Consider the following 9,610-nt stretch of genomic DNA (forward strand, 5'->3'; position numbering starts at 1 on the left):
TTCGTTTCCTATGCAACTAATATTTTGCTCTGTAATTGCCCCATACGTATATTCCTCTTGCATCTACCAGATTATATATTATTTCATGTCTTGGCCATTTTGGGTTTAACCTTTGACCATATATGAATTGACTAATTAATTTAACGTTGCCGACCCTCTCTCTATAAATTTCGAAAGCTAGGTTAATAACCTTCCAAGGTGTCTAATCATGTATATATAATATGAATCTGGTTTCTCTTTGTGAGAATTCTGGAGATCCATGCATCGTATTCATTCATCGTACATCGTACGGTCAGAAATCATTTTAAATATTTTTATTTAAGATTAAATACAAACTATACCTAATAAAAATTGACCGCATGATATACGATAAACGAACACGATTACGAATTTTCAAAATCCTTACCAAAAGAATCCAAAGATGATCCTGTTGGATATAATGTATGGGTGCATATAAAACAATTGAGTCTGTTTATTTTAATTTGTTCAGATATCCACCAATGCCCGGTACAAAAGGGAACATTCTTTGCACGAATGAAATTTGCCTTCAGACAGAACTTAAGTTTTAAAGTATTACATTTTGGGGCTATCAAGTTATAAATTACCAATAACCGCCATATGGGACAAGAAGAAGGCTATATGCTAATGAATGCTATGGAGTAACGATATCTGTTAAACTAGTTACGGCGTATTAGTACTTGCTAAAAGAACATGGAACACCAAGGTGTAAAGACTGGATACACCACTTTTGAGTTTTGATATATGTCTCATGTAAGAAGGAATGACTTTTTCCATATAAAAAGTGAAACAATGTCCTTTAATCCTTATTAGTTTCTGTTCAAATTAACTCTGCCACCCTTTCTAAGTGGTGAGTGTTACCACCATGGTTCACAAATTCAGTTTTTATATTAAAAAAATGAACAAATATGAAATTTATTATTAATTATGAGAGAAAGTAAATAAAGAATTAAATAATAAAGGTAAAGAAAATGAGGTTCATGAATCGATCTTTTGGAAAATGTAGAGGATAAGCATTTTTAAATGTACTTAAAACACAACATAAAACATTATTGTTCTACTTAAATTATAACACGTAAAATTTATGATAATTTAGCCAAAGGTTAATAAAAACTGTACTATTAAGCCATATATCAAAGAAATATTTTTATTAATTAGGTCAATGATGAATGTCACATAATTAACTATTTAATTAATAAAAATATTATAAAATAAAAAAAACCAAACCAAATTCCTATCCTGCATCCACCACCAAACACCCCAAATTCCTATTTCCACCACCTATCACTTCTAGGAATAACATCTTGGGCGACGAAGGGGAAATTGTCGCGCAAAGGGAAAAATCATCGCCGGAAATATTGGGCGGCGAAGACTCCGTCGCACAAAGCTTGTGACGTCAAGCATTGTGCGACAGAGAAAATATCTTCGTCGATTGAAAATTAAGATTACGGGACAGAAGTCATGGTCGTTGCACGTGTTGAGTGACGAAACTGGGTTTTGACCCCAAACTCTTGCGCGACGGTGTACGGGTTCGACCCTCAAAGTTTTGTGCGACGGAGGTTGTCATTCGACCCACAAACCTTTGCACGACGAATATAGAGGTCGTCGCAGTCAAATTTTAAAATTAGTTTTTTAAGTAATCTATTATTTATTTATTATTTATTTGTAAATTAGTTTTATAAATATTTTTTTTTCGCTTATGTAAAAGTCAATTTAATGAAAATAAATATAGAAAATGTAAAGAAGAATATTGATTGAAAAATTATTATAAATGTACATACAATGGAAAAAAGTATTTTTAAATTCTAAAACAATTTAAAACAAAACTAAAAAAAGAAGTCCTCGAAGTTACAATCGCCGGCTAGTGGTGTTGTTGTTGTGTCAGGGGGCTAGGAGGTCGTAGCTGCTGTGACGGGGGGCTAGGAGGATCTAGCTGCTGCGACATGGGGCTGGGAGGTTGTTTCTAGAGGTAGTTCAACATTGGGGAATTGAATGCCAGAAATCTGAAGTGCACGACGTATTTGGTTCATGACATTGATTTGGGCCGCAACTGTGACTGTTGGGCCGCAATCTGCTCCTTCAAGCCCACCACTTCAGATGTCAACGTATCTACCTGTTCAGTTCTCTGCCTAAAGGATGAGGCAGATGGGTCCCAAGCCCCCGATAAGCATTCCCACTCCGACAACCGAGGATCTGATCAAGTGTGTCAGTCATGATCTGAAACCCAGCATCCTAAGGGGGAAACACCTCCTTGATCGGGGTATCTAGGGGAAGCTGGGAAGCCACCTTCTTCAGAACTGTCTGGCCCTTCTTCACCATGGTAGACTAGAAAAATGAAAAAAAAACAAATTAATTTGCATATAAACATAATTAATATTAATACAAATTGAATATTATAAATGTGAAAGAACTTACATGAAGCTGCTCTGTCAGCTCATCCCTGGGCCGAACGTACACCTCCTTGAACATGTCAATTTCAGGAAACTTTGACCCCCCTTGAAAATTTTTAAAAAGTTTTAACATAGATTACCAATTCTGTAATAAAGAGTAAAAAGATTGAATAATTAAAATAAATATATAGTTACCTTACATCGCTCCTCCAACCTCTAAGAGAAGCGTCGTGACCCGGATCGGTAAAGAAGTTTCTTCTTCGACTGATTGATCAAGTTTGCCTTCACCTTTTTTTTTTGTTGAGTTAAAAAAAAACGTATTAGTTTAGATATTTATAACAAATGAACGAAAAAAAAATGAAATGTTTATTTTAAATTGTAAAAATTTTTATTAATATATTATTGAAATATAAATTATAGGTACCAAGTATTTCTCGTCTTGAAAATGGCCGCAGAGTCACTCCCATTCATCCCGACGGTCTAGCAACTCCATAGGGCACCCAACTTCTAGAGTGGCCTCCGGACCGTCATATAGCTCATAATGCTTATGGAGGTCGCTCTTCCATTGAGTGAACCTACTAGATCAAAGGTCGTTGATGTACTCCATTTGGTTGGAATCCAGGTTGGAGAGCTCATAATGATGCTGCAAAACTCAACAAATAAATAGTAGTTAAAATTTATAATCTTTGTATACTTTAATAAAAATGTAGTATTTGAGGTTGGAAATACTTACCGATAATTCAAAAAGCACGGCGTCCTTGGTTTCTTGTGGCATAGCCCTCCATGACTCCCACCTGAAGGGGCAATGGCTCCTGATAATGCAACCAACGTCGGTGGCCAACGCATTGTGCTGCTCCTTTGTTGCAGCCGCACGATAAGTAAACATTAGACAATTTCTATTTTCTACCGAAAATTCGGCAGAACCTCTCCTAAAACTATAACATTTCCTAAAACCTACACACAATATAACAACATAAACAACACATCCACCCAACAATTCAAACAGTTTATACCAACTAGGGACATTAAAACAAAATTGATATGACTTCTTAGTGCTACTTAACAATCATTAATATATGTCAAAATCACAATTCAAAATAACTAGCTAGCATGCATGTTATTCTCTGGATAAATTAAAAGATCAGTTCGATTTGCATCAAATATTTTTAATGTTGCTGCTCAATTATTAGAGATGATAAGATTCCTTAATTATATTATGGTTCACATTTTAATTACACAAGATAAGTTCACATTCTATACTTGAAGGGAAATTGTGGGATTTTGAATATCCATCTTTTAAGTGGAAGTTTGATTATCCAACTAATAATGCAGTAAATTTGCACTTTATGCCTCTAGTTGCTAGGAGCAAAATTGTCACACCCCAAAACTCGACGTGTGAGATTAAGAGAAATAAATAGAATAAAAAGGTTCTTTAAGGGTGTAAAACAAATATTAGCATAAGATTATGTCAATGAAGATTTAAACTAAAGAATTACATTACACCAAACTACAAAGGTAACTCAAAGAAATAAAATTAAAGACATATTGTGGTAATAAAAACTGCAGAAACGACCTGTACTGTAAAATTCACTAAAAATAATTCGTTTAACCAAAATAGTATGAAAATTTTCAGATTCAAAGTAGACACCTAAAACGAAGTTGTGTTAAACTTTTAAGGATTTTCGACTTCGGGAAGTATAGGAAAATTTAAATCTAAAACAGGCATGCTGCTATTTTAAAAAAAATAAAAACAAAAAAAAAAATTTCAACACCATCAAGTCACTTTAGAAATAAAGCTGATTAATGATAAGGGAATTCCATGCAATTTAATAATTTCTGTCAATGTTTTAGTGAACAAAATTATACTTACAGTAGCTAATATATGCTTCCTTTTATATCACATTTGGTTTTTTAGGGAGGACTACTTAGCTCTTATGAATCATACAAGTTTCTTCAAAAAGCAAGAATAGTATTTAATTATGATGCTTTTTGAAAACAAGATCAAAATGATTATTGTTCTTGAAGTACTTCAAATGGTGTATAATAGAATCATTTTAAATGAGCATCTCCATAATTATACGTTCCCTATTTTGTTTGGTTAAATATGTTTACATATAAGCTATCTACACTAATATACACCAGAAGAGGAGGAGAAGGTGGGAGGGAGGGAGGGAGCAAGCCTACTTGTCTGGGACGCCTCTCTATGGACAGAGGAAGTGTCACCAGTCGGTTGAGCCTCCTCAGAAGTCCAGGGTCGTCGATAAGTCTGTTGGGCGCTTAGGACAGGATGAGTCATCGAAGAAGTCGGTAACGCAGCAGCCGTAGACACCATTGGCCTTAATGGCGCGACCAGAGAGACACATGTCGTGTCCAAATCAGGTGTGGAGGTGCTAGTAACATTACCTTCTTGATAAGGTGTCTCACTACCCCTACTAGCTGTCTACTGATATAATATTAAGTTCGACATCTACAAAAACAATCATGAATCTGTTTAGATAATCAAATTATTATATGCATTTCATTTCACATATATAAGGTGAATGAAAACAACACAAGAAAACCCAAAAAACCATAAACCATGATTTATTCAACGCTTGAAGCCACTAATTATAAGTTATTCGATCTTTCAACCACACAAACATCACACTAGATGCTTTATGTATCCAAAGAGTGATTGTTGAACAAAAAAAAATTAAAAAAAAATTAAAGAGAAGTTTGCAAACAATCAAACTTCTCAAAAGACAAAGGAAAGGTAGCACGTCTCAGACTTGGAAAACCCAAGTCGACAAAGACGGGAGCAAAAATAATAATAAATATATATAAAGAAAAACACATATATCTCCCTACAGAAGAGGAAGAAACGTGGTGCAAAAACTCCTTATTTTCTGCAAAACGTGGGAAGGTTGCAGTCGTGGAAGATTGATGCATAGATAGTGGGAAAAGTTAAGGGAAAGTGAAGGCCTCTACTCCCCCACGTAAAGACTCCAAAGCCTTCCAACCATGCCTATAAATAAGTACTAGTTGCAGTGCAAAAGGGAAAAAACGGGAACAAGAGAGGAGACGCTGCAAAAATTGAAAAGCACAGAGAAGACAATAGAAAGGCAAAGCACGAGAGCAAAGGCACAACAAAGGAAAAGAAAGAAGAAGAAGAAATCAAGAGCTACACGCAAGAACAAAGAGCAGGAAAAGCTGCACAGCATTTGAAGGTATAAAGCCATCTCATTTAATTTTTTGGGTTGTTTCCTTCTTCTGCTTTGTAGGAAGAAAAGAAGCATTTTGCTTCTTCAACTTTTCCCACTCCCCAGCATTCTCGAGTTGTAGTCCAACAAAGCCAACGAAATCACCACTTCCGCTCCCCGCCGCTGCAGTTTAATCCCATGAATTTCTTCGGGGTGGTCTAAACCACCCCGTGAAGTTCCGATCAAATCCAAGAGCTCTGTTTCCCGTCGTAGCCGTCGAGTGAAGAAAAAAGGGCTGCTGACGATAAAGAAGAAAAAGAAACAAAGTCCACCAAAACTGGTGCTTTTATTCCGCAGAGAAAATGACCATTGGGTTACTGAAATAGGAGAAAGCGCATCCGTCGTTCCCCCGTTCGAACAAATACCGTTCACGGCCATGAACTCTCTGCCATGATGCCTTTTTCAATTGCCAAAGAGTGATCACCTCACGTGGGAGTCTCCTCATATGGAAAAGAAAGAAGGTTTTGTTGAACTTTCAAAGTCTTACTGGAACTTGAAGGCCTGGAAAGTCATATAAAAAAGAAGGGGAGATAAATTTAAAGTTGCTGTCAGAAACTTGGGAGTCCCAACTTTAAACTTAAAGAAAAGACAAAAGTCTATTTCGCCTTGAACCATGCATCTCACGTGGAGAGGAAAAGGAGTTTTGTGGAATGACTTGGGTCAAATGGTTTCAAAATCCCATGGTTAGATGGGATTGAAAGTACAAAAGAAAAATGTGAAACAAGGGGAAGGCTGTGTTCGACATAATCCGTATGGAATGGATTCTGTGAAGGAATTAAATGAAACATTTTCTCTATTCCAAGCATGGTTCTCTACAAATTTTTCAGGAGAAAGAAATTGTAAACGAGGAGGAAAAAAATAAGATGTTCTTTCATGTGGGGTTTATGTAGCTTTTGCAAGTTAAAAATTGTTTCTTGTAGCCAGAAATGCGGAGATAAAAAACAATAAGTACAAGCCAAAGTCAAATGCCAAATCTAAAAAATAGTGGGATTATTACGAGTATACCCATTAATTTCTATTGGATATTACCAAAGGTCATGTATGGGTTTCAAACAAATCCTATTGACTACATAAATGCCTTTTTCAGTTCATATGGCGTGAATCCCACCTTCTACTCATGGAAAGGACAAAGTCCTATTTACTTTGTACTGCGCATCCCACGTGGGTTACTACTTGAAGAAAAAAGTGAAGTCCCATTTCACAGGGATCTATTGGATGTTACCAAAGGTCATGTATGGGTTTCAAACAAATCCAATTGACCACTCATTTTACCAAGACTGAACACAATTAGGCAAATCCAAATAAAACACTATGAACTACGCCGGTTTGATTCCGTTAAGGATACGTAGGTAGTCTGATATCAAATTATAGATGCAACCATGAAATCAAGACGAATCCCTGGTTTATATAAACTAAATTCACTTCTAATTACAAATTCTACGAAGAGTAAAAGAGAAGCGAGCCGGTTCAAATTACGAAAGACACGAAGCCGTTTCAAATGGTACAAAGCCATTTCACATTTGGCACGAAGCCACATCAAATTCCAAATGGCATGAAGCCGCGTCAAATCCCAAAAGGCATGAAGCTGAAGAAAAATCTCAATTGGCATGAAGCCGAATCAAATGCTCCAACAATTTAAAGTCCTCGTCTGCATGAGCTAAAATTGCACAAGGCATCAAACACTCCAATGGTTTAAAGTCCTCACCCGCACGAGCTAAAACTGCACAAGGCATCAACAGCTCCAATGGATCAAATATTCCTATTAAATTTACAAGACACAAATGGCATGAAGCCGCATCAAGTCCCAAATGGCATGAAGCTGAATCAAATGCTCCAACGACTTAAAGTCCTCGTCTGCTTGAGCTAAAACTGCACAAGGCATCAAACGCTCCAATGACGCAAAATCCTCACCCGCATGAGCTAAAACTGCACAAGGCATCAAATCCAAACAAGTATCAAGCATACAAGGAACTACGAGTGACTTGATCCCTCAACGAAGGTACGTAGGCAATCTAAGGCTCTACCTAGATGCAGTCACAAAATCAAATAAACACCCAAATCCTCAAGTTACGATTTATTCATATTAGAATCAAAGGGTATTCCTTTCCCAAAAGAAAGGTTGTAATTAATAGGCGCGTAGCCTAGAATGGGTCGAACTCGAATTAATAAAACCCTCCTCAAAAGAATGAACGAGGGTGAAATTGTGTCGAGTGAATTATTTGTTTACATATTGTGTACAATTTTTGCTCAACAGTGATAGAAGCTCCATTTTATTTTCTGACTTGTACAAATAGCAAAGCATTTCACATAATAGGTTCCAATATGAAGGCTTACTTTGTAATGCATGTCACATATCAAATGGAAAATCAAACACAGAATTATCTAAAGGTTCTTCTATTAAAAAGTTGCTTAGATGATTGAATATAGAAATGGCCCCTATCAAGGATTGTTTCATAGACCTTGCTTTATTTCCTTAAGACCAAAGAATCCCCGTTGCTGCCCTAACACCCTAAATCCCAACCCGATGTTATGTATCTTTTTTCTTGCATTCAGGATGGTCCTTTGACATACTTGAGTGTGACGCTATTTGAGAATTGCTCTTCTGAGAAGCTAAGAGACTTGTACATGGACAATGATTACAAAAGGCAATAGGACAAGATGCTGATTCAACATGAGCAGTTACAAATGGACAAAAACAATGGCGTTGAAGTTGGTCGGACAATAAGATTATTATAAGATTAGTATCATTCATGTTTTTCTACACTGCAATTTCACTATAAGATTAGTATTTAATATCATTGATCATGCAACTAGTTTTTATTTTGTATATGTATATGTTAAGCAATACTTACACACACACACACACACATATGTATATGTATATGTTAAGCAATACTTACATCAAAAGTGGTATTGTAGAGGTTATCATCTATGAACTAAACTACTTTATTTTCCCTTCTTAGCTAAACAATTCAAATCTGCCTCGTTTCTACATTTACATAGGGTTGAATGTTTCGTGAAAGCAGTAGTAGTATATATACAACGAATGGCAAGAATAATTTGAACTGCTAGCAAATTCCCTGGACTCCTATCAACTATATTGGGAATTGAACACAACCAAATTCAGTTTAATTTTTGTAGGACAATGACAACACAGGGCTATATATAGTACGATTCAGCAATCCAACCTTCACCAATCCAACAGAAAAAAAAAAGTAGTATTAGTTGTGAGCTTGTTATAAAAAAAAAATTGAAAACATTCACCAATCCAACACAGGGCTATATCAACAATGATTGGACATCGAAATTCCCTTCCTTACTAATTTCTCATAATTCAAAACCCTAAATAAATAAAAAATTCCCCAACTTGTAAATATGTAATTCAAACCTAATTCAAAAACCCTACACTGTGAGCAACTACAATTCCTAATTCCAACCCTAAATCCCTAACCCAGGATTCCCAATTCCAACCCTAAATCCCTAACCCATGCTTCCCAATTCCAACCCTAAATCCCTAAATGTTGTAACTAAAACAATTGAAGATCAAAATTCATAAAATTGTACTTATAAATAATTGAATTAAGGAGATGAATTCAGGGAGACTGGGTCCTTACCTAGTAAAGTTGTGTGCGGTGTGGCGTCAGAGTGATGTGGTTTTGAACCGAAGAGTCACAGAGAGACAGAGAAACTGAGGGAGTGTGAGAGAGGGAAAGCGGGAGACACTGAGATTGAGTCTGAGATAGAGAGAGATAGAGTTCGAATTACAAGCGAGAGACAGAGAGAGAGACAGAGAGCCAGAGAGATAGCAGCTTGGGTCTAAGAGGAGTTCGAATTAGAAGTGAGAGAGATGAGCAAAAGTCTGAGACAAATATTTGCGCGAAATGAATTGAAGGCACAGACTTACAAACGTGCCCAATTTTGGGAAAAAAAATCAAATTTTTTACATGTTTGCACAACAAAGAT

The sequence above is a fragment of the Malus sylvestris genome, chromosome 9 (genome assembly GCF_916048215.2).
Source record: "Malus sylvestris chromosome 9, drMalSylv7.2, whole genome shotgun sequence".
Lineage (NCBI taxonomy): Eukaryota > Viridiplantae > Streptophyta > Magnoliopsida > Rosales > Rosaceae > Malus > Malus sylvestris.